This window comes from Lissotriton helveticus, chromosome 7, assembly GCF_964261635.1.
Source record: "Lissotriton helveticus chromosome 7, aLisHel1.1, whole genome shotgun sequence".
Taxonomy (NCBI): Eukaryota; Metazoa; Chordata; class Amphibia; order Caudata; family Salamandridae; genus Lissotriton; species Lissotriton helveticus.
Genome location: NC_136068.1, coordinates 560,128,780 through 560,155,181, shown reverse-complemented (window position 1 = coordinate 560,155,181; position 26,402 = coordinate 560,128,780). Strand labels below are relative to the sequence as shown.

General features: G+C 44.2%; 1 long non-coding RNA gene across 1 annotated transcript in view; it reads left to right on the top strand.

The window, feature by feature from the left end:
• The window catches only part of LOC144766892 (uncharacterized), a 199,107-nt gene that overhangs the window by 5,294 nt on the left and 167,411 nt on the right, over positions 1-26,402 (top strand). Inside the window, exon 3 of the long non-coding RNA XR_013597969.1 lies at positions 19,091-19,201. This is a non-coding gene — a long non-coding RNA (uncharacterized LOC144766892). The remainder of the gene's footprint in view (positions 1-19,090; positions 19,202-26,402) is intronic.

The window sequence follows — 26,402 nt, the reverse complement described above, 5'->3', positions numbered from 1 at the left end:
CCGTTTCGCGGCCACCTATAGGTGTTTACTATCTTTCCCAGGTTCTCATTTCAATAGCTTCTGGTCTCTCGTTATAACAATTGCCAAACATGTGAACCCTTGAGGTTGCAACACTGGAGGGTTGTGCCGTACTCCCATCCCCTGTATCACAGACAAAGTGAATGCAATAGATTTATGCCAGTTGATTTTAAGCCCAGAGAGTAGGAGTAGAACACTTCCAGTATTTCCAGCACCTTAGGGACCTAGCTGGTCGGTTCTGCTAGTTATAGCAGTATATCATTGGCATTCAGTAAAACGATGTCCTCCCAATCTTGGGCTCATCCCACAACTCAGAGCAGTGCATCTCTTCTCAGCCTGCAGGCAGGCTAGGGGATCAGTTGCCAGAGCGGGGAGCAGGGTGGACAGTGGACATCCTTGACAGGTGCCCCTGCCCAGACTAAACTCCTCAGAGAAGGCCCCATTTGCCCAGTCTCTTTCAGCTCTTTCAACCCGGTCTTTGTATAGCAGTATCTCCCAGAACATGAACCCTGTACCCATTCCCATTTTACTCAGTAGCACCATTGTATAGGGCCATCCCAATGAGTTGAATGCCTTCTCGTCATCCAGAGTAAGCAAGATGTCAGGCTCGTCTATCAGGTCACGTATCTCCAAGCATCAGGTCAATCTACTTAATTTGTGTCTCATAGCCTAGTAGGTCATGAAGCCCGATTGGCCCGGGGCCACCAGCATGTCCACCACCTGGAGCAGGCACTTGGCCAAAACTTTTGCCTAAGTCTTCATTTCAAGATTAGGAGTGAAATTGGGCAGTATGCAGCACATTCCCTGGGGCTTCCCAGGCTTGTGGATCCGTCGAGAAAGGAAGCCAATCGTGAATCAGGCATAGGTCTGGCCCCGTGTTTGTAAGCTTGTTGAGGTCCCCCTGGTGTGTTAGGTTCCGGTCCCTAATAACAAGGAGCAGGGCATCTGGCGCTGCTGGCAGGCATGCATCCAGTTTGCCCAGTCTGTCAGTCTGTAAGCCCGGGGGGGGAGTGTCACATGCTAGTGTCAAGTTTACCCCATAACATCACCCGCTCATCTCTGCCTGGCAGCCCTGGGTGTTGACCCATGTTTGAGATACCTGAAGAGGGAGAGGTTATCACATAAGTATGCCAACCCCACTGGAGCCAAGAGGAATATCCAGATTGTGCCAGGAGGCAACATCTGCCATGATTCAGCACATTACATATGTTCCCCTGCCAGGTGTGTTTCTTGCAGGAGAATGAAGTCTGGGTTTTGCCCTGCTAGATACTTCCAAATTATTCCCCTCTTTGGTTTACTTCTTAAACCATTAACATTCCAGGAGAATCTTTATTGTAGGGTCAGAGGGATATATGTGTGGTGTGTTTGTCATCATGTATGGTTTCCCTATGGTTTCCCTCTGTCCAGTGGCCTTAATGCTGTAACTTGGCCCAATATGCCTCTTAACCAATCCCCACTGACCCCACCCCTCTCCGAACCTCCTTGTGCCACGGATCGAAAACTAACCTTCTCCCTAATGCCTGAGGTGTCTGTCGCCCCAAATGCCTTAACAGTAATATCATAGAACTCCAACACTATTTGTCTCTTGGGATAGGGCTGTGGCCCCATGGAGCTCTCTGTCTACCAAGATGGGGCCTACCTCCTTCAGGCACCCCGGATTGGACTGTGTTGTCTTACCCTTGTCCATGCTGCCCCATCCACTCTTCAAATGATCATGTCTGCTTTCATCGGGGTGACCACCAGGAGGGTTATTTCCTCTGAGTCCTCAGAGTTGTTGTCTCCTTCATTGGGGCCTTTTCTAGGTCTTCCTTAAGTCCTAGGAATGGGTGTGTTGAATGTCTGCCACCACTTTGGCTCGTTACGCCTAAGCCTTGATCTGTGCTGCCTCTAGGCATCTGTGGGCTTTCGCCTTGGCCCCTGTTGCTTCTACTCCTGATCACAGAGCGACCTGCGTGAGTCGGGGGAGGATAAACTTGTGAATACAGCCAGTCCCACCCTGCAGCAGCTGTCTGAAAAAAAACGGTGTCCCCCTTTGTTGCTTATCCACAGCTTTGCTGGGAAGACCAGAGCGTGCATCAAGTTTAACGACCGGAGATGATGTTTCACCTGCATAAAGGTTGCTTGTTGTCTTTGCACCACTGTGGTGTAATTCAGACATATGCTTACTATGGCAAGCCAGGGCCCGTGGATACAGGCAACCTGGAAGATGTAGTCACGGTTGCGAAAGATGAGCAGGTGAGCCACTATGTGTGGCCGGGGTGCCCCTGGTATCGGCAGTCCTCCTGGCAATCTATGAGCCTGTTCTACCATAAACATCTTCAAGGCCTTGCCGTCAAGTACCTCCGAAAGGATCCAGCCCTCCAAGAAGAGTTCTGCACTGGGGCCCGCACCATTTTCCAGGACCTCCACCATCTGCATGTTAATGTGCCGGGACCAGCCCTCTGTGTTCACCTTGCCTTGCAGGCTTTCACTGGTATTTTGGAGGGCGCTTACTGACTTCTCGTTGTCATGGACTGTAGGTTCCAGGTGTATCAGCGTGTTTTCAGCTGACCCTACTCTGTCTGTCAACTTCTTGTGGTCGGCCCTGAGGAGGCTGAGGTCTAGGGCCACTGTGTCAATTTTCTGCTCTTTGGCTTCTTTCGTGTCTCTGGTGGCCTCGAGTATTGTAGCTGTATGAGCTTCAAGGCCCTTGGTCACATCCATTGGGCCTTTTCCCTAAGTGCCATCAGCTTGCCAGCTAGGGCTTGTTGCTGCTCCCATCTTCTGTGCCTTGTAGCGCAATATCTCTGTTGGGGTGTGGCATACTCTGAGGTGTGTTTCCTGACTGGTTGGGAAGGGGGTTGCCGCCCAGTACCCCTGCCGCCTCAATGGCCATGGTTCAATGTTCACTGCGGCCAGGCAGCCATGTACGGGGCAGCAACAGGCACTCCCGCTCAGGTCCGGATCCCTCCGAAAGGGCAGCCCTGGTCAGAGGCTAGGCCTGCCCCAAGTAGACACCCCCATAACCCTGCAGGCATGAGCACCCTCTGCCTACCTTCCGGGGAACCAGGGACCTGGTCTGTTGCAGAATATAAGTCTCTCTTCTGTGGTTCTACTTGTGAAGCTGAAGTTACTCCTGCACTTGGGGCCCTCCAGGGGCCTAGGCTCCACATTCCCGCTGCCCTTGGGCTCCCCATGCCAAACAAATCCCACTTGGGGCATGTGTCTAGTTCTTGGGGCTATTCCAGACACTCCACAGACATTCTGTATAGCATAGGGCTCCAACCGCTCAGCCTCCCATGGCGGCCACATGAACCTGCCCGTCACCCATAACGGGAACCATCGAAGCCGCCAAGCACCAAACACTGTGGCTCTTGTCCCACCGAGCTACAGGCTATGGTCGCCGCCATCTTGTTTGGCCTGTGCGCGGAGCAGGCCAACACCACTGCACCTCTTGTGAACCCAAGCTGTCGCCCGGCTCGTTTTACTACTTGTCCCAGTATGTTCCGGCTTCATCTCCTGCCTATCATTCACCCAGGGGTGGCTGCAGGATTTCTGCCTCCATAGGCCATGCACCAGAGCCGAGCGTTCACATGGCCATCACGTCTGCTGCTAGGCCAAGCCCCATACCTTTTATATTTATTAAGAGGGATAACTGTGTTGCTGCATTCTCTCCTTTCTTTTTCCTTTTCCCTCATGCCCTTTGACCTGCTTGGAACTTGGAACCATGTGCCTGCGCTGCACAACTTTAGTTCCATGTTCCACAGCCCTGGTTTTTCAGTTACTTCCTTTGCCTTGTATGGTGATGTTGTACTGTTCCTCTGTCAAATAAACTTTGGAATTTACCTACCACTCAATGCCTCTCGTCATTACAAGTGGCGACGATCCTCTGAAGAGTTCGCTGGCTACATTCTTCCGACGTCTTCCGGACACATTTCCTTGCTACTGCCGTTTCAGTCTTCTAGAGCCTCTCCGCATCCTACATACATTGCCTCCAAGCTCAGATCTGGAAACCGCAGATTTCTCGCTCTTTTGGTGTCCTTTTGCTGCTATTTCATCATCTTGGCAAGTTTCAGTTGACCAACGGCCATCTTCATTCTCCTTCGTTCTTCTGTGATAACCGTTGCCTGGATACTAATTGTGACATAGGCGGCTCTTCTTCCCACTGTTGCCTGGTTACTTCTGCTGGCATCTCTTCCACTCTACGTGACTCCTTGTTCTGCTCCTCACTTTGGCCACGCAGTGCGTCGTCACGCCGTCAGCCATTTTGAAGCAGGATTATGATAAATGCTCTGATGCAGGAAGAGTTGTAGAAAGAGCTTTATTGATGCAACCATCAACAGCAGATTACAGCAACTGACACTTGAGGAGAAAACATAACATTCTCATAATGATGTTAAGAAGGCAAGGCTGGTGGAGTTCCATTAAAGGGACAGTAACAATAACCACAACACATCCCCTCACCAATAAATAAACAAGAAAGGAATAAATAGAAAACAATACTTAAAACATTACAGAATCATCGAATTTCAAGACATTACAAAATCATCAAATTTCCGAGGAAGATGTGACGTCCTCCCAGAAACAGTTCTTTGAAAACAGGGAGAAGGAGTAATACTAGGAGTGCAAGAAGAATTGAAACTGCTAGTGGAATGGAACTTAGCAGCATCGCACTTGGCCAATTTAGACATATTCCAAGTACAACCATTGTCTAAGGTGACAACATTCTTCTTGATGGAAATAATGGTGAAAGGACCAGTGAAGTTTGAAGTACCTTTAAGACCATACTTGGATTTTTTCACTAGAACACAATCACCAACATTCCACTTCCTAAATTTTACATGCATTTTAGCATCGTAGCGTTGTTTATATTTCTGCTGATAATTTCTCAACGCCCCTCTCCTTCTCACCTCTCTTTCAATACTGTCATCACGATCTTTCCCAGGAAGCCAGGTAGGATTGAGTTTAGAACAGGCTAACCTACCTCTCAAAGCTTCAAAAGGTGATCTTTGCATGACGGCATTGGGAGTCGTGCGGTGTGCCCACCACGTCTCCCTCAAGACACTGCTAAAAGAGACTTTGGATTCCAAAGCCCTTTGTGCACAACTCTTCACTACTCTATTCATCCTTTCCGTGAGACCATTAGCTTGTGGAGAGTAGAGAGCTGTCTTCTGATGGATGATGCCAAGGTCTTTCAAGAAATCATCCATCTCCTTGGAGGTGAACTGCACCCCATTGTCAGTGAGTAGGATTTTAGGAACACCCTCTGATCCAAATACCTCCCTCAAAAACTCAATCACTGTTCTAGAATTGACAACACTCATGCATTTAGAAACAACCCATTTAGAAGTAAAATCAACTAGCAATACTACAAACCTTTCATGCGCAGGCATAAGTTCAAACGGACCTGCGATGTCCAGGCCCAATTTAGTCCACACAGCAACAGGCACTTCAATCGGTGACAAAGGAGATTGATTAGTGGTGCGTGATTTGTCATTAACAGCACACAAATGACAATCCTTGACAACAGCTTCTACCATGCTATCCATGCCAGGCCACCAGTACCTTTCCCTAATACGAGCTTTAGTGAGATTCCTGCCCAAATGCCCTTCATGAGCTATGTTAATGATTCTCTCTCTCAAATCACCTGGAGGTACCACTCTGTCACCCCTCATCAAGTTGTCCTGAATGAAAGTTAAATCATCTCTTACTGACCAAAAAGGCTTCAAAACACCCTCAAGAGCATCATAATTAGGCCAACCATCTCTGATCACACTCTTAAGTAGCTGAAAACCAGTGTCATTAGCCACGCTCTGTGACCATTCCTCCTTGGAGATACCAGTCTCCAAAACCCAATTCACACAAACACCTTCAGAGACACAATCCCTTACAATAGGGAGACGAGAAAGACAATCAGCAGGTTTATTATTTGATCCAGGAATGTACTGTACTTTAAAGTTGAATTCTTGCAATCCCTCACTCCATCTTTTCAACCTAGGCGTCATATGATCACTTTGATGACATGAAAAGATTTGTACCAAGGGACGATGATCAGACTTTACGAGAAAAGGTATTCCCCACAAATAGAATTTAAAGTGGAGAACAGACCAAAACACTGCTAACGCTTCTCTTTCAATACACGAGTAATTAAATTCAGCTTCCTTCAAGGCCCTTGAAGCGAAAGCAACAACAACCTCTTCACCATTCACTACTTGTGAAAGTACAGCACCCAAACCTTTAAGACTGGCGTCAGTCGTGAGGATGGTTTTGAGTTTCGAGTCAAAATGACCCAAAGTAGGCATTTTACCAATCTCTTTCTTTACCAGTTCAAATGCCCTCTCACACTCAGCAGACCAAGAAAAATGTACACCCTTCTTTAAAAGAGATCTAATAGGTTCAACAAGAGTGGCAAAACCTTTGACAAACTTCGAATAAAATTCTGCCATCCCTAAAAACGACTTGACTTGATCCTTGTCCACAGGAGTCGGTGCTCCAACTATGCTCTCAGCTAACTCCAGTTTAGGCTGAATCCCAGTTCCAGAAATGACATGTCCCAAATATGTAACTGACTTTAAACCAATGCGACATTTTTCTCTTTTTACAGTAAGCCCACTTTCTCCCAACTTGTTCAAGACAGACCTTAACACCCTGTCATGTTCACTCTCATTTACACCATACAACAAGATATCATCCTGAAAGAACATGACATTTGAAAGGCAACCCAAGACCATCTTCATTACTCTCTGAAAGCACGCAGCAGCTGAAGCTAAACCGAAAGGCATCCGTAAAAATCGGTAAGCTCCTAATGGTGTGACAAAAGATGTGAGATGCCTGCTATCTTTATGTAATACAACTTGATGGTAAGCTGAAGAGAGATCGAGTACACTAAAAATGTTCGCACCTTTTAGGGTACTAATGCTCTCAGCTATATTGGGTAATGGCTGTCTATCCACCCAGATCCACTCATTCAATCCGCGTAAATCCACACACATCCTAATTGACTTTCCTCCATCCTTGGGTGCTAAAACTACTGGACTCAACCATTCTGAAGATTCTATTTCTTCAATCACACCTAAATTTAACAATTTTTTAATCTCACATTTAAGTGGCTCAAGCATCATGTTGGGTACCTTCCTCACCTTGTGCACACATGGCTTGGCAGATTTCTTGAGAATAATCCTATGCTCAAAACCTTTTAAACATCCTAAGGTATCTGCAAAGACTCTTGGATAATCAGCAAAATACATTTCAGAGTTAGATACATAATCTATCTGAGGAGGAGTGGCAACATTTAAGTGTGCAGCAAGAAATTCATCCTTCAGCATAACTTGATTCTTTGGATCTTTTGCTCCTGGATCAAGGATAATCCCCAAATTATGCTGATGTCGCCATCCCAGGAGATTATCACCTCTGACAGCAACATACACCTTACCAGAGATGCATTTTCCTCTGAAGGAAATGTTAGCTACAGTATAACCCAAAACCTCTATCCTTGATTTGTTGTAACTTAAAGGAGAAATATCAGAAGGCAAAAGTTTAACATTCCTTAGCCCAACCTCCTCATCCCAAATTTTGTTCCCGATCAAGGTAAAAGGGGAGCCTGAATCAGCCATAAGTTTGAACACGAATTTGTCAATGGCGATATCACAAAATGGCATAAAAATGCGTTCAACGTCAACCATACCTTCACTAACACTGGAAACTACTACTGTACGTATGATATCAGAACTCAGTTCGTTGCTCTCCTTCTTTTTGCTAGACCTGCACACACGTGCATAATGTCCTTTGATACCACAGTTATTACAAATGCTATCTCTAGCATAACATTGAGGAAAATTGGAAGTGTGAAGGAAACTTCCACATCTAAAACAACGCATTTTTTGGTTAGTGAAGGAACGTTGTTGACGAGAATCTTGTTCCTTAGAACTATTGGATTCCCTGGAAGAGGAAGAACATGCTTCAGAAAAACTTTTTTGCATAGATGGATTCTTTTGAAAAGATTTACCCTTAGGACCAGCACTAACTTTAGCAACATCCTGATACTCAGAGAGAATATCCTCTCCTAACATATGTACAGAGTCAGGAGTTTTCTTTTTATGATCATCAACTGTTTGACTCTCATCCTCTTTGTTTTTTCTTATTTCTTTAACCCAAGTAGAAGTATTTTCCATACCTTCTACAATATCTACTGCATCTTTTAATGTAGGATTTTTTGACAATAATTTTTCTTGCACTCTAGAACTGTTCGTGCACCGAACAAGTTGATCTCTGACAAGAGATTCAGATAGGTCACCAAAATCACAAGTGCGAGAAAGCGTTTTAAGGGCAGCAACATAGGTTCCCACACGCTCACGAGCGCCCTGAACTCGAGTAAAAAATCTATGTCGTTCTAAAACAACGTTAATCCTAGGGCCAAAATACTGTTCCAACATAGTCATAGACATTTCAAAAATGTCTGCAGGTTCACCATCTGCCCCACCTATGGGTATAGTGTCCATACTATCATATGTGTGCCTACCTTCAACACCTAAATTATGCAGTAAGATAGCTTGTTTTCTGAAGGCTGAAAATTTCTCTCCACCAATGGCAACTAAATAGGAGTCAAACAAGTTCCTCCATCTTTTCCAAGGAAGAATGGGTTCTCCCTCTTCGGAAAGAAAAGGAGGTGGCTGCGACATGCTGGATGTAGTAGCCATTATGAAAACAACCAACAATAAAGGAATTAAATATGAAAAATAAGGCAACCAGTAAAATAAAAGCGAGAAAAGGAGTATTTGTATGTGTATGTTCTAAAGATTTCTTAACCAAAATACTCCTGCTCGATTTATGTAGGTTAGATAGTGCAATAACTGTCTAAACCCTGAGTGAAACAGTCAAAGTTCTGAAGAATATGTGCATAGAAATTGACACATCAGCGAAATGTAGAAGTTTTCCTACTTTGAAGTCGTAGCGTGTATCAATGTGATGAGCTGAATATCACAATTGTGTTGTTGTGTTCATTTGCGCTGTTGTTTAGGATAATCCAAAAAGAGATATGCGCTGCCGTGCGCATCGGCGTGGTTGTTAGGCGTTGTTGTCACAACAGTCCAAAGGAAGGAAATGCGCTGCCGTGCGCATCGGCGTGGTTGCTATGGAGAATTCAAGATGGCCGCTGCGTGATGATGTCACGCGTCAGGAAGCTGGTGTGCAGACCAAGTCCAACCAAGTACACAGTGTCCAGTTTGTCCAATGTAGTCTAATGTAGAAAAACTAAGTTTTTGAAGAAAAATTCCAGAACCAAGTTAAAATGAAATTCCAAGGGTAGGGGAATTGATGGTTGTAGGTGCTTGTCCCCAATCAAGCCTTGACCCTCGTCGCCAGTGATAAATGCTCTGATGCAGGAAGAGTTGTAGAAAGAGCTTTATTGATGCAACCATCAACAGCAGATTACAGCAACTGACACTTGAGGAGAAAACATAACATTCTCATAATGATGTTAAGAAGGCAAGGCTGGTGGAGTTCCATTAAAGGGACAGTAACAATAAACACAACAGATTACCTTCATTTACTTCACTGTGACAACGTGCGTGTTACATCCCGGAGCTTCAAGTGTCGTCGCCTTACATTACGGAGCCTCAAATGTCTTCGCTCCTCTGATTCTCTTGTCGGAGGACACTGTTTTCAGCAACCTCCACATGATGATGAGCACACCCCGTTGAATGCTCTCCTGTGTTCCTGATCACAGTGATGAGCACACCTTCACTCCTCATACAGTTAGGAAAGCCTGTTTCTTTCAGTGACAGGCACACCTTGACTTTTATACATTACATTCCACAGCCTGTTTAATTGCTGTGACAGGCACACCCTCTACTTATTGACTATTTCACAGCAGTGACAGGCACACTTTTACTTACCATATCCGTTCATACAGCCTGTCCATTGTAACTGCAATTCCTTATACTTCCTATATTGGGGACCATTTATTATTCCTATAACTGTCGCTTACTGTGTATTCACTTTTATTTTTCTAAGCATTTTTTTTTTGCATACTATTACTACTGTCTCATTACAATGCAGTTCAATCCACCCTCCAAATTCTTACAAACCAAGGGAGAACCACCCATCGCGTGGACAAGATGGAAAGAGGAATTCATCACCTGCCTTAAGGCCATTGATGGAGAACGCATGTCAGCTGAGAGGAATAAGAACACCAGCCTTCATTGCTTAGGTTCTGAGGGACAGCTAGGACTCTTCCTCCAGTCAGGTCTGGAGGTGATCACAATGGATATGATGAAGCCATTTTGCGCATAGAAAATTGATTTAAGCCAACAACAAGTGTTGCTCTTAATAGATTCAAGATTTACACTAGAGCGCAAGAAGAGGGAGCGAGTTTTGATGATTTCCTCACCGCCTTCCGTACTTTGTCCTTAAATTGCAATTTTGGTTTAATAACTGATGACATGATCAGGGACCAAATAATTGTTCATGTAAAAAATAAATAGGTGCAAGAGTAGCTGTGGATAATGGGCGACCCTAATTTAGAAGCTGGCCTTAGCACAGCTAAAGCCTTAGAACAATCTGAGAAGTGGATGAAGTCACTTAAAAAGGAAACTAAGACTCCCACTTTCAGTGAGGTTAACACTATCAACCCTAGTTCCTCAAATAATTGCTCCCAGTGTTTATTGAATTCAAAGGAAATTCTGCCACAATGAAGTTGTATGTGGCTTTTAAAGGTGTTAATGTTTTAGGCTGGCGTGACCAGGCCACACTTGGGAATGTGTTGAACCCCAAGAACAAAGAACCTGTTTCGGTCCTTGTGTTAACTTCTACCAATACTGATTTCACAAAAGAGTTCCCTGATGTATTCTCTGAAAAACTTGGCAAACTCATTGGTTTCAGTCACAGATTCAAAGTTAGAGAGAGATCCTGTTAAGCAAAAACTGAGAGGAGTTCCCATCAGTATTAGGACTGAGTTGAAGACGATGTTGGATGACGTCTTTGAGGGTGGCATTATTGAAGAAATTGAATTGTCCGAGTGGGTTTCCCCCATTGTTTTAGCCCAAAAACCTGATAAAAGTATTAGGCCGTGCATCGACATGAGGGCATTAAATGCCAATTTGGTTTCTGATTGCCACCCCCTTCCAAATATTAACGAGATGGTGTACATGGTGGATGGTGCCTGTATTTTTTCCACCTTTGACCTTCGGTCTGCTTACCACCAAATTGGATTCACTGGAGATTCCAAGCACTTTACTGCTTTTATCACGCCCCATGGCCTTTTTCAATTCAAAAGGATGCCTTTCGGCCTGGCCTCGGCCACATCCATATTCCAGAGAGCCATGTACCACATTTTTAAAGATGTCAACAATTTTGTAAAATGCTTTCAGGATGATATCCTTATCTTTTCTAAGAATGAGGAGGACCACTCCCGTCATGTAAAAGAGGTCTGCTAGAGGTTAGGAAAGTGTGGTTTAACGCTTAAAGCTGGCAAATGTAAATTTTTCTGCAGATCGGTGGAATATCTTGGTCATACTCTCTCAGGTGATTGTGTGGTCCCCAAAAAGTCTTTGGTGGATGCCATCATCAATGCTCTAGCTCCTGATATGGTAAGCATGTTGGCTGGTGCCTGTATTTTTGCCACCTTTGACCTTCGGTCTGCTTACCACCAAATTGAACTCACTGGAGATTCCAAACACTTTACTGCTTTTATCAGGCCCCACAGCCTTTTTCAATTCAAAAGGATGCCTTTCAGCCTGGCCTCGGCCGCAGCTGTATTCCAGAGAGCCATGTACCACATTTTTAAAGATGTCAACAATTTTGTAAAATGCTTTCAGGACAATATCCTTATCTTTTCTAAGAAGGAGGAGGACCACTCTAGAGGTTAGGAAAGTGTGGTTTGATGCTTAAAGCTGGCAAATGTAAATTTGTCTGCAGATCGGTGTAATATCTTGATCATACTCTCTCGGGTGATGGTGTGGTCCCCAAAAAGTCTTTGGTGGATGCCATCATCAATGATCATGCTTGTGACAATAGGGAGAAACTTCTCGCTTTTGCGGGCCTGTGTGAATATTATAGTAAATTCATACAGAACTTTGAACTTTGCCCTCAAGATGGAGCCTCTCAGAGAGTTGACCAGAAAGTCTGCTGAGTTTATCTGGTCACAAAAACAAGAGGCAGCCTTCAGACAAATCAAAAACAAGATTGTTAATGCTCCCACCCTTAAGTCTTTCAGCTTCAATAAAAGATGCATTATCACCGTGCATGCCAGCCTTCATGGTCTGGGGGGAGTAGTTAGCTAGTGCTCGGGAAAGGAGGAGTGGTGTGTAGCTTTCGCTTCTAGGACCCTTTCTGTTACTGAGAGAAGATATGCTGTGATCGAGAGAGAATTATTGGCATGCATCTGGGCTATCGAACATTTTCGCAACTATGTGTGGGGAAACAGATTTACCCCTAGGAGTGATCATAAGACCCTCATTGGCATCTTATCTCCAGGGGGAGGGTGGAACTCTACTGCTCGCATTGCTTACCTCAAATATAGATTATAGGAATATAATTTTGAGGTTGTTTATGTCCCTGGCAGAGCAATGATACTGCTGACTTTCTATCTTGGTTGCCCTGTTCCGATGATTGCATCTCCCGTGAAGAACAAGAGGTGGATGTGGTTGCCACAATCAAGGATTTTGTCTCTCATGAGTTTTTGTGTTTGTCTGAGACTGAGTGGACGACGTAGATGAATGATGATGACGGAGATGAATGATGATGTTGTGTATCAGCAGGTTTTCGAATATTTAAAAAAAGGCTGGCACAAAGAAAGGTCTGCCACTGCAGAAGTAGAAAGGGGGAAAGATCATCCCTCCTGCTTCTATGGAGAACAAGATTTTATTACTTGTGCACCAAGGACATTTGGGTATGTCCTCTATGAAACAGCTTATCGGGGCCAATTTTTGGTGGCCTGGGCTCGACAAAATGGGCAATAGAGCTGTTAGGGAATGTCCTGAATGCATTAACAGTGACACGATGCTCCAAGTCTCCTCTGCCCCCCTTCAATCTGTTTCTTGGCCTGTGTGTCCTTGGCAAAAGGTGGCCTTTGATATTTCATTTACGAGCGAGGGTCCCCTGATGTTCTTGTGACGGACAATGGGGTGCAACTAACGTCACAGGAGATGGAAAGTTTCCTCCTTATTTGTAATATCAAGCATGTGACCACATCCCTGTATGAAACAAGGGAGAATAGCCAGGTGGAGAAATTTAACCGGGTTCTTAAGGATGGCATTCAATCAGCTGGCATGTCCAATGAGCCTTGGAAGGATGTGGTAAGAAAGAGATTGTGGATGTACTGCATCAACCCCCACTCCGTGACCGGAGTAAGTCCTTTCAGGCTTCTGAAGGACAGAGAACCCACTTCAGAGATTTGTCCATGGTGGATCAAAAGAGCTTATAAGGTTGATAACAGTGTTGATGTGAATCTCGTCGCTAAGCGTGTGGAAGGCAAGCAAGACAAAATGAACATTTTGTTTGACTCCAAAATGCATGTTAAAGTTCCTGACTTTGCTGTAGGAGACTGGTTAGAATAAAAAAACCTGGCTTCTTGGTGAAAGGTGTTTCCAAGTTTAGTCATCCCATTAAGATCGTAAAAGTTTGCAAGAACAGTGTTATTACTCAGGATGGTAGGGTATGGAATGTAAGGAGGGTTGCAAAATGCAAGTCTTTAGGACTTGTTGCGGAAGGTGATGAAGTTTCACATGACTCCCCTGATTGGTAACTCTTCTCATCCCAACCAATCAGTGGCATCCAGAGTCAAGGGGAATGACCGACCCAGACTTTTTCCTGCCAGATACTTATCTTGACTTTGCTTTCTTTTCCCTTCCTTTCCTGCCTTTCTTCCTTTGTGTTAGGGGTGAGATGTGTTGCATTCCCGCCTTTCTTTTTCCTTTTCCCTCATGCCCTTTCTCCTCATGCTTGGAACTTGGAACCATGTGCCTGCACTGCACAACTTTAGTTTCATGTTCCAGAGCCCTGGTTTTTCAGTTACTGCCTTTGCCTTGCATGGTGTTGTTGTACTGTGCCTCTGTCAAATAAACTTTGGAATTTACCTACCCTTCAATGCCTCTAGTCTTTACATATGTCTTGTCCTATTCACTGTACAAATGAATCTATATATTAGCTGAAGAATAGGGGTGCCAGTGGGCATGCTCATCGTGCACATCAATTTATTTGAATGCTGGCTCATAAAATTTCATTCACTAGGGCTCTTGCACTATGTACCTTATACAGTGGTAAAATCTACTATGCAACTTTAGAAGGGATACCAAATGTTATTAAACAATCATGGAAAGCCCCTGCTGCGTCCAAAGTTATAAATACTGATGTTACTTTATAGGCTAAAGACAGGTCAATTGTGCCTACAAATAGATGTGCCAAATCATGCAGGTGCCGCACCTTCCCTTTAATAATTCACTTTGGGCTTTATTTACTAATTCCCCCATGACAATGCTACCCTAAAAGCCATGAGTGTTGGAAAAATGTTATAGTGTACGTTTAGGAACAAAATAGGCCAGTAGAGTAGCATTTTCCTGGGTTGTTGGTCTTGAATATTAGTGATATTGTAGCCTCATGGCAATATGGCCGGACTTTATGTCAGCCAATTTGAAACCCAACATGTCCTCAATGAAACTAACCCATTCTCTTCCAGTATATTATACTGGAAGAGATACATTGATGACATTTTTGTGATTTGGGACACCCAAAAAGATCTGTCTCAATTTATAGTTTGGCTCAACAGTCTAGACCCATGGCTCAACTTTACATACACCTTTAGCAATCAAAAACTGGACTTCCTGGACCTCACTATCTTCACTGAAAACAACATACTGCAAACTAAGACCTACACGAAACCAACGGCCAAGAATAGCCTGTTATCGTATAAAAGTTATCACCCCAAACCAATAAGAGATAACTTACCCTATAGCCAATTTCTAAGGCTCAAAAGAAATTGCAGCAAAAATGAAGAGTATAAAATCCAAGCAGAAGAACTCAGTTCCAAATTGAAAAATAGGGACTACACCGAACAAACAATCAGGAAATGCAAAAAAAAAAGCCAGTAACCAACAAAGAGAGTGCCTTCTACAAACTTACCAAAAAGAACCAACACCTGACCTCACAACCTGTGTGACCACCTTCAATCCAGCAACGTATGCCATACAAAAACTTATAAACAAAAATTGGCATATCCTGAACACAGGTAAATTCGACTGGCCTAAACCTAGATTCGCGAACCGCAGATCAAAAAACCTAAAAGACGCCTTGGTACACACTCGCCCTCAAAAGCACAAACCATTAACCTTAACGAGAGATGCAACAATGACACCTGTAACAGGACATTACCCCTGTGGGATGTGTGCCGCATGCAAGACTACATCAGCTTCCAAAACATTACAGTTATCGGAAAGTTTCACATGGACACAAAAACAACATACTACCTGTAATTCCTCCCATGTCATCTACATGGTGAGCTGCCCCTGTAAAAAACAGTACATAGGGATGACATGTCGCAAAATTAAAACACGAATCAGCGAACATAAAAGTAATATCAGTTAAAAAAGAATACTACCAAACTATGTTCACATTTTATTGAAATGAACCATTCCTGTGATGACATACATTGGACGGTGATCGAAATGCTGACGGAGAAGTCACAGAATGCAGAAAAGGTTCTGTACGAAAAGGAGCAGAGGTGGGTGGACCGATTGCGCACTTATGAACATGGGCTAAATGATAACATCGCATGGCACCATTTTGCGCGCTGACCCCATGCACCTGGCAGCATATCAATGGTAGTTTAACTTAACCTTTTTTTCTCTCACCCCTCCATTATGATATACTTCACTGCATACTGTAAAGATACAGATAACCTATCTTCATTAAGTCACCAACTAATAATAGGTACAATTGAATGGTAGGCCTCGTAATAATAATTACAGCATAAAGAAATACCCTTATCTATCTCTCAACGAATAAAATAAGTAGGCCCCTTTAAACGCAACTGACTGCCTCAATACTGCCCCTTTAAAACAGAACAACCGGAACACCATCGATATCCGGGGGCAGAGTCAGCACCAGTCAGGAAACTCTCCACATGCGGGTAATGGCGTTTTACGCGGAGAGACCTTTCTCTTCTCGGTAAGATATAGCGTCCCCCGACTCTTGTCTAACCCTAAGACCTTTTTTCACCAATCCTAATAGCTCTGCGCTCAACAAGCGATCTCCCCCGCTGTCGCAACGAATGCGGCAAATTCAGGTAGGACGTCTTCTCAAATATGAAACTACGCTGTATATATATTTTTTCAGCGCTTAGCGTTTCTCATTTCGTTTTCCACCTCATTTCCTTTGAGCTTTACGTAGCGCTATTGATTTACAAATTACTTACAAGTGGTTGCATTGTATGGAAGCGTTCTAGCGTTCCAGGGGCTTTTTTCCTCTCTAAAACGAGACCTTGCTAGTGTAACCTTCGCCCCATGTCTCAATTTACAGAAAAAATACGAGTGTTGTGCATATCACTACATCTTAAACTCAGTGTCCACGATTTCCGAAATGACTAGATAACTTTCCTTTTGTAAACGCACTTATTAATGCATAAGTATGTTGACAGAGATTTGGCGCTGCCTATGATATATTATAACAAATGTCATAAAGATAAATACACAGTTTATAACTTCTACTCTGCAATCCAGACTTTTTCATAAAATAACCATGCGTCTGCAACAACTGAAACCTTACACCTTCCATCCCTGATTCCCAAATAGAGTATAATTTAGCTTTGTTCCACAAAAGGACAATACTATATATTTTTTCCCCCATTGTGAAGAAATAGATTTATGAATAAGAGTATGTATGTGTGTACTAACATGCAATTCTCTTTCAGAAACCAGACAAATTGTTTTTATCCTGAAAAGATCAAACCGATACTGCACAAATAGTGTGAGTATACATTTTTGTTTTCTTGTAAGTCCTGACGAAAGCTCCACAGACCCCGAGGGCCTAAGGAGCCGAAACATGTTGACGAATTCACAACAAGCTTAATACTTATAGACCTTGTAACTCGGTCTACATTAAGTACCATCTCTTTTTAAAACCAATTGGGAACCTACCCCTCAATAAATCCCTGGGGTTACTTTCTCAATTTTTAATTGATTTTCTGCACATCCTTTTTTCACTTTGTAAGTGGGGAAACCCTCAATCTCTGGACACTGCACCAAATAACCCAGAGGTGCCTCTGGATGAGGCTGGCAGCTAACGCACAGAAGAAATCCCAATGATAACTGCCATATCTACAATGCGGGCGGATGAAACACATATACCGCAATCCGAATTGCATTGAGTTTTTGAGGGTACTCTTCTTCCTTAAACCTAAGGTTGTAAGGTGTAACAAGTGTCCCATTTCATTTTTTGATAAACCTCGATCCACCATAGCTGTCTAGAGAGATGTATCATCAATCCTCTCTCCGTTGCTTCAGCAAAATTTGACCATGCCATTAAAGCAAATCACCAGATCAAAGTTTATTAAATTATGGTTTCTTCTTGCTCCAATCCTACCTCGTAACACCAGAAATACCTGAAAAATGTAATGTTGGGTAAAAGCTGCGGAGGCTGTGGCTATCGAGTCATTGCTGGATCTGAGAAAGAAGCTTTTACAGCCCTTCATTATAAGGATGGGAGTAGGCACAGTCAATAAAGGCATTAATGCATATCTCCAAGGTTAGGATCAACAATTGGTCTACAGGCCGGTAACATTTATAGACGTATATATAGAACCTATGTATAGAACTTAACAACTGCAATGGTAAACGGTATTCGACATACTGTGACTAATAACTTTCCATCCCGAATACCCTACCAGTTGAAAAAATTCGATCTGACTCCATTCCAATGCACTCTATGCTGGAATAAACAAAAACCTCACCCGCAAGCTACAGAACATCCAAAACGCTGCCGCTAGACTAGTCCTCAACCTGCCAAGCCACTGCCACATCTCCCAGCACCTGCGCACACTCCACTGGCTCCCCATCAAAGCTAGAGTCACCTTCAAGATGCTAACCCACGTTCACGAGGCCCCCCATGATGCCGGACCAGCATACCTGAACAGCCGACTGTAATTCCACGCACCCCAAAGGACCCTTCGATCAGCCCAGCTCTCCTACGCCGTGATCCCCCGCACCAGAAAGACCAGATCAAGAGGCCGCTCCTTCTCCTTCCGCGCGGCCAGTGCCTGGCACGACCTTCCGCTCCACCTCAGACAGATAACATTGCTCCCCATCTTCGCAAGAAACTTCAAAACCTGGCTCTTCGACAGACCCCCCTTCTTGATGGACTGGAACCTGCGAACCCCTCCACACCCCCAGCGCCTTGAGACCCTTACGGGTGAGTAGTCGCGCTTAACAAACACCTGGTTTGATTTGATTCCAGTCTATTGAAGCGGATATTTGGCCAATGCATATGCTACTATCGGCCTCTCACATTAGTAGGAGCATATGAACTGTCTTCCGCATAACATCTTGGAAAATAGAGAGAACTTTTTGCTTGTTCTGGCTATTTGCGTTGGCTGGAGAGAAAGAATAGCATTTAAGCAACATGTTTGTATAATGCTCAGGAAGACGGAGGGAATGTAGACTGAATCAAAGTACAGTTGTCTGTTTGGAAGCTACACTGAATTTTTAAAAACAATTATTAATGACTATTAGCTAATAGTAAAAGCAGTTCTTAGTATTTTATTTTGCTTGTTAATTATTGGATGAACCATAAACTTTAAAATGAGATAGGGATCTGTGTATAATAAAGTAATTTCTTTTTACTGTGGTGAATCACCAAAAATCATAGTGAAACGTTGTAATGATTTTTATTAATCAACAAATCAAGACTTTGTAGATAGAAATATTTTATAATTTTGAAAGTTAATAATTTATGTTTAATTACAAGTTTAATTAAAAAACATAATTAGTAATTTAATTTTATAAATATAATTTAAATATTATAATGCTAGAGAGGATGTTGTTTAAGTGATAATTTAATTGTATATACTGTTAATACACTTTATTATTTTCCCTATACTTTCCTATAGGGAGTGCTCCAGCTTTCACTATAATTTAACCCTCTCAAGCAAAAAAATGAAAACACTAATTTCTCAAAGACTGCTGAACGAGTTTTCATAAAACCAAGCAAAAGTACTACTGTGAGTAAAGTTGAACATTCATGCTAAGATTCCTGTAATTCTGTTCAGCATATTTAATTTTTTCTATACCCGAGATGAAAGCATGCACTTTTTTAAGCCCCACGTTATTTTTAACTTACGCCACCGCCCAACTGACAGATCTGCATGAAATGTGCCATGTGGAACCCAAATCAGATGAACATTTTAATGGGAATGTTTTGTGTAGATTCGTCAAACGGTGCCAAAGTAGTTAGAAAACAAAAAATACCTTTTCAATGGAAAGTCAGAACTATTACTGTACACGTGCTAGCACTGCCTATGTATAATTATATATGGATAGAAAAAACTTAAAATGTGAGTCATGGGTCTGGGCCAAATGTATAAAACCAATGACATTTGGCAGTTATGGTTCACAGCAAAAACCATAGCTTCCACCTCCCCTATCTTAGACATCCTAAATTACGTAACTGATGAAAATATAAAATACAGCATTGATTACTTCACTTATGATATCACAATTGACATCACTGCTTGAACCATAACCTGTGCCACCCCTTATACTGCATATGATACCAAATATTTCGTCATTGTTGACATCATAGATGATATCTTTCACGAGATCTTCTTTTATTTTTCCTATGCCATCTTTGGTAACATGACTACCTGTTGCTAAATTATTTTTCATTAATTTTTTCAGTTTCTTTATTTATAGATTTTGTTATTTGATGTGATTATTGTTTTGTTTTTAGAATTTAAAAGAAATGTATGTAAAACTGACCTAATTACTGTTATAACGTTTTTACAGTTGATTTATAAGATCAGTTTTGTAGTTAAAAATATGTTGTTTCTCGTCTAATTTATGACACAGAAAGATTAATTTATTTCTGTAAAATTTGAGAACAAACTTAACAGGTGTTTGATGTTAGCTTGTAGAGGAGTATGGTATTCTGAAATGGAATGTGGTTATCGCTTCTAAAATTGCAATGATTGCTTTTTCACGTTGAACGGCACCTATTTTTTTTATTATAGTCTAATTTTCTTTTTTTCAACATCATATTATTTATTCGTTTATCAGATTTTTATCAATAGAAAAACAGAAAAGTCTGGTAGCATAGCCTTCCTTCCACTGAGGGCAGAATGTTCTAAATTAAGCACAGGTTTAAATATCTAAGACATTCACTGAAAAACACAAGTTGCAACCTAGTTTGCAAGTTATGGTTAGGACCCCAAATCACAATTTACACACCAAATGCAATGCTCATGACCTCAAGCTGGATGTGACAGATATAATTACAAATGTTGTAAATAATATTGCAGATAAGATTCCATGCCATATTACCCAACCGTATGAATGGGAGGACTATGAATGCTGTATTATTTATTTGCTTGAGTCAGTGTATTTAAATGTGCTTTTAGTTGTTTTTATTTATTGGTTTACATATTGTGAATCTTAATTATATCATTTCAGATGTCATTAATAATGTCATAGAGCATGTCATTAGTGATGTAATATGTGAGGTCATTAGAAGTGCAGGGCGAGTGCACTAGTTAAAGTTAGCAGCTGGAGAAAACGGAGGGGCTGATTACGATGGCGGACGGACTTAAGTCCGTTCGCCATCGTCCCGGGATTGGGACCACCTACCTATATGGGGGCGGTCCTGCACCTCAAATTATAATGCGGCTGCCACCACGGCGGCTGCAAAAGGCAGTTTTAACATTGCGGCGGGTGCTGCTGGCTGTGGCACCCGCCGCAATGTTAAAAATGCAGGTTTTGCTTTTCCCTGCACTACATGGTGCAGGGAAATGTAGGGGGCACCACCGGTGACCCCTAATTGCAAACAAAAGTGCCCCTGCACAGTGGGGACCCGCAACAGGCCCCCAAATTCAATCCCCACCAGCCTTTCCATAGCATGGGGAACCGCCATAGAAAGGCCTGCTAGGCACCACCACCATTCTAGTGTTGCGGTGCGGGTCCGACAGGCAATCGTAACAATTGCCTCTGTCGGACCCGTGGCAAACGAGCTTTCTGTCCGCCAGGTACACCGCCCACCATCCTGATGTGGCAGGTGGGCGGACAAAGGCCTTACGATGGCGGTGAACCTGCCACCGGCAGCCTGCTGGTGGCGGGTTTCATTGTAAAGAGGCCTAAAATTAGGACACATTTTTTTAGGACTTCTCAGATATCTTCTTCATTCATTTCAGTAAATCATTCTGACATGCAGACTGAAACGTATTCTTTTACCGCCAGCAGCAGCCTGTCAGTTAACTCCCCAGTCATAAGCTGCAGTTTTACCACAGTGTTCCAATGAACAGCTATGGTGCTAGCATTCTATATTTATGACAAAGGTGGGATGCACATGGACAATGGAGGAAAGATGGGAGAGGGTCAGGGGCAACACGCTGACCATGTAGGGCAGGCAGTAGAGGCAGTGGCAGCAAAACAGATGACTTATGGCAGGCAGAAGACTTAGTGGGAGCACAATTTACCATGGTGGGCAAGAGTGAGAGAGAATGTTCATGCACAAAGGACCATCGAGGGCAGAAGGGAGGGGGTAGGGGTTCGGGGTCAGATAACAGAGGGCAGAGGGAATGTGCAAGGGCAGCAAGTTGACCGCGCAGTATGGGTAAGAGAGGCAATCAGCACAACATATCATGCAGGTCAGGCAGGAGGGGCAACGGCACCACAATGTACCATGGAGGTCAGGAGGGAGGGCATAGGGGCATGAACTCACAAGCTGACCATGTGGAAGCACAACAGACCATGTAGGGCAGGTTGGAAGGCCGGCACAATGGAAATGGAGGGCAGAAGTAAGTGAGGCACACACTTGGACAACAGGTGGCAAGGGGGAGCAGACATGGGGAAATGGGGGCACAACGGATCATGAGGGGGTTGGAGTGAGGGGGCCGGGGCATGGACTTGGACAACGAAGGCATGGGGAGTAGGGCAGCGACGACAAGGTAACCACTAGGGCATTCATGATGGGCAGTGGCATAACATCGGACCGTGTAGGGTAGGAGGAGGGTGTAGGGGTATGGACTTGGGCAGAGGGCAGGGAGGAGTGGTTAGGAGCAGCATATTAAGCATAGAAGACAAGTGGGAGGGGCAGTGGCAGCACAAAAGACCTTGCAGGAGGAAGGAGATAGGAAACAGAGGGCTGGGACACAAGGGGCGGGAGCAAGCAGACCATGGAGGAAAGGCCTGCATGGTGAGGGGCAGCACAACGGACCATGGATGGCATGAGAGGGGAGTAGGGGCAAGTTCACAAAGAATGAATGGGGAGAGGAGTTGGCCTAATGGCTAGTCCGTTTGACCTCGGACCTGGGGAACTGGGTTCGAGTCTCGGTAACGACACTGAATATCTTGTGATTCTGGGCAAATCACTTAATCTCCCAGTGCCTAACAAAAATGAATGTGTGTCCTCATGTAACGTAACTGGTGCTATGTAAAGCGCTCTGATACCCGATTTGGTTGTGGGTCAAGTTTGCGCTATATAAAACTCTGCAAAAAAATAAAAAAGAATGGCAGTGATGGCGCAAGCACAGGGGCAGCAAGCTGACCACATAGGGCAGGCTGGCATTGAAAGGGGCAAAAATCTGTCCACAGAGGCCTCTCAGGGTGGGGCAGGGGTATGCAGATGCAGAATGAAGGGCAGGGGAAACAATCTGACCGTAATGTGCAAGCTGGCAAGGGCAGCGTCACCACAATAGACCATGGAGGTCAAGAAAAGGGGGCAGAGGCATGTATATGAGAAAAGAGGACAGGGTCTGGGGAAGCTAGCTGATCAAGTATGGCAGGCTGGCATGGGCAGCATAAATGGCAACGGAGGGCAGGCAAGAGGAGGTAGGGGCACTCACATGTAAACAAAGGGTAGGGGACAGGGTCAGAAAGCAGACCATGGAAGGCAGGCAGTAGGGCCCGGGTCATGCAGATGGAGAATAGAGGAAAGGCTGGAAGGAGGCAAGGGCAACAAGCTGATCGTGGAGGGCAGGAGGTGGGGCAGTGGCATTCAGATGTAGAAAAGAGGGAAAGACGGAGGGGTACACCTCAGAGGGCAGACTACCGTGGGTTGGTCACCACAGGCAAACCCCTGTTGTGAATGACTCAAGGCTTTACGCAGTGGCTGTGTTGGCAGAATAGGTTAAAAAAACTCTAGAAATGCTTAAAAAAAGCAAAGGCTAAATAAAAATTATTGTCAGGTATGGTAATATGATATTCCCTTACATTACAAAAACCAAAGAAATTCGTTGAAACAAAAAACAATGGTTAAAGGTGTCTTATAGTTTGGTATAGTAGAATAATCTTAGCTTATGTTGAGAAAAAAAAACTAGAAAATGTACTAAAAACACAAAGGTTATGCGGCCCCCGGGGTGAGACTGGGATGAGTGCATGTTACTTGAAGACGGGTCGTGGGCTAGAGCTGCTGCGATGGAATGTGGTCCTTTCCCTCCCCCTATGCCCCTCACATTCCCCTCAGTGGGCTTCCTCCTTCCCTACCTTCTGCCATTCTGTGCCCATCCCTCCCACCAACAGTTGTTTCATGGGTGAGGATGTTCGGGTCACTATCGATGGAAGCAGCAGTGTAACAAAACTGAGAGGGCCAGCTACAAAGTGCATAGAGGGGCCCCGTACCAACTTACCCGGGAGCTCTCAGGCCAGGGCACTTCGCTTAGGGGGTCCAAGGAGCTTGGTCCCCCTCCTGCACTGCAGTAGATTTTGTTACTCCACTGGATGGAAGATTGTCGCTGTGCTCACCCACTGCTGCTGCTTGCTTTTTGTTAAGTTACTGTTCCTGTTTAATAGTGCTGTATGCAAATATTTGGCCTAATTTAAGAAAAGTGTCACATCGCTGCAGTAAAACAGCAATTCAACACTTTTCAGGGCGCCCTCCTTGCAATACCATGGATGTGCTCTATATACTGTAAGGCGCTCCAAGTCGCAAGGATCGATAGATGCGTCAAGAATCCTGACGTGTCTGTCGGCGCAAAACCCACGCATTGCTGGGGTTGTGTTGTAAGCATGATGCAACTCCAGCAATGCATGGGGAGGCCTATACCTACTGCACTGAATCACCAGTAGCGGCCGGTGGTGGGAGTGCTGCGAGGTGTTGAGGCAGGGCAGGGGTGGAGCAGGGTGGGGTTAGTAAACTATGGAATACGGCCGAACAGAGGTAAGTAAACAAATAAATAAATAAATAAAACAAATTTAATTGTGCGTGCTGCATTGCCAAATGCGATGCAGCGCGTGCAACGAAATTTGTTTTATTTGTTTACTTAACTCCGTTGGGCCATATTCCATAGTTTACTACCCCCCACCCTGCTCCACCCTTGCCCCGCACCACCGCCCGCAGCACTCCCACCACCGGCCACCTACTGTGCATCACCCTTATGCCTGCGCAAAGGTGTCGCAAGGGGCTCATAAATAAGCCCCATTGTATCCTGTGCTGGGGTAATGAGCTCTGTAACTGTCTTGGTTTCGCACTAAGAACTGAGTAATGAAATCTAATGGTCTATCAGACTTATGAGATATTGCATCACTAATATCTGTAAATAATATGATTGACACTATGAGCCTAGGTAGTACCGAGGACGATACAGAGCCTTACATATCCACAACTTCTGAGGAGTAATTTATAGGGTACATGATGGTCGATGATAACATCATATTAGGAACAATATTATATAACCTCCGTTAGCTATTTTTTCTTTCCATTTGATATTCGATATAGTGATTCTCCTGTTTGTTCTTGTGACTTCTACCTAGCACTGAAAAGATGGTTTATTCATGAAACGCATGCTGGCTGTTTTTTTGGGAAATGAATATTTGAAGATAAAAACAATTGAATTATATTATTATAACCTCCTTGGGGCCTCCTTATCATTTAACTGTGGGCCAGAGAGTAAGGTACACGGGAGTACACATACACACATGTTCTAAATCACAAGTGCAAATAGATACAAAAAGATCCATAGACACATCATATGATTTAATTTTTTCATTTTGGCGTAGCTCAAAATATAAATGCTCAGCTATATCTGAGATAAAAACTGAAAACCACAATGTGATCAATTTATTTACAGTGATTTCAATAAAAATACACATATATCCTTCACATCGTTTCTAGGAAATATAACAAAATAAGCATGTTTATAAAATTCCTCATTAGCATGTGCCTCACTAGCCTTTGACTGGGGTCCTGGTGTCTGACTACAGTTTTTACAGTTTTCTTTTTTTATAGTGGTCCATTAATATGTATTGCACTTTATAAAACATGCTTATCCAAAACGTTGATTGAGCTGCCAGTCGCTTCTGCTCCTTCTTCCTTCCCTTTCCTTATATACATGTATCTATTCTTGTACACATATAATGCAGTAGGTCAAGATGACTTTCGTTTTTTTTTTTCAATAAAGGTTTCAGACACCTGAAAAGGAAGCTCATTTTAAACCTTTGCAACCAATTCGAACATTCTTTAAAGTTAACAAGCATTAGTAACCAGGGAATGGTGCAGACAACAAGCGCTGGCACGGAGGAGAACATGGCGGCCGCAGGCTAGTGCGGTGCGCGCGCTGATCATCTGAGCTCCTCTGGCATGGGAAGCACTCCTCTCCGCTCTGAGTGAGGATCGGGGATCTTTGAGCTCCCACTGCTCCCGCTGCTTTCTGCTTTGTTTCCCCCTACCCGACTCGGCGCAATGACTTAACCGCCGGACCGATTGCCATCGGACTGGGACTGCGGAGTAAGGTAGGAGGCTGCCGGGACCCCTTCGTTAGACCAGGTCCGCTCCGGAGACATCGGAGGAGTCACTGCCCTGTCGCACCCCCGACCCCACCCCCCTCCCCAGTCTCCCTGCGCCCATCGACTGCCGCTGAAGCTAGGACGGGGAGCGGAGACGGTGACGGAATAGCGGAAGGTGAGGATAGGACTGCCGGCTTGTTTCTCCCTCGCCTGGTCAGTCGGTGCACCTCGGATGTGTTTCGCCCTGCCTTCCAGCAGCTCTCCGCCCCCTCAGAGTTCGTGGAGCAGAGCAGCCGTGGAGCTTCGCCGGGGGCGCTCGGCGCGTGGTCTGCTTAAAGGCAGACTTGAATGTGTGGGCTCCGGAGGCACAGTGGTTCAGCTGCTACAGAAGCAGTCTGAGCCCATCAGCAAGCCCCAGGCGCAAGTTGGTGCAGGCTCAACAACACACAATACCTGCAACAGTAAGGAGCCGTGGGGGGGGCGCTCTTC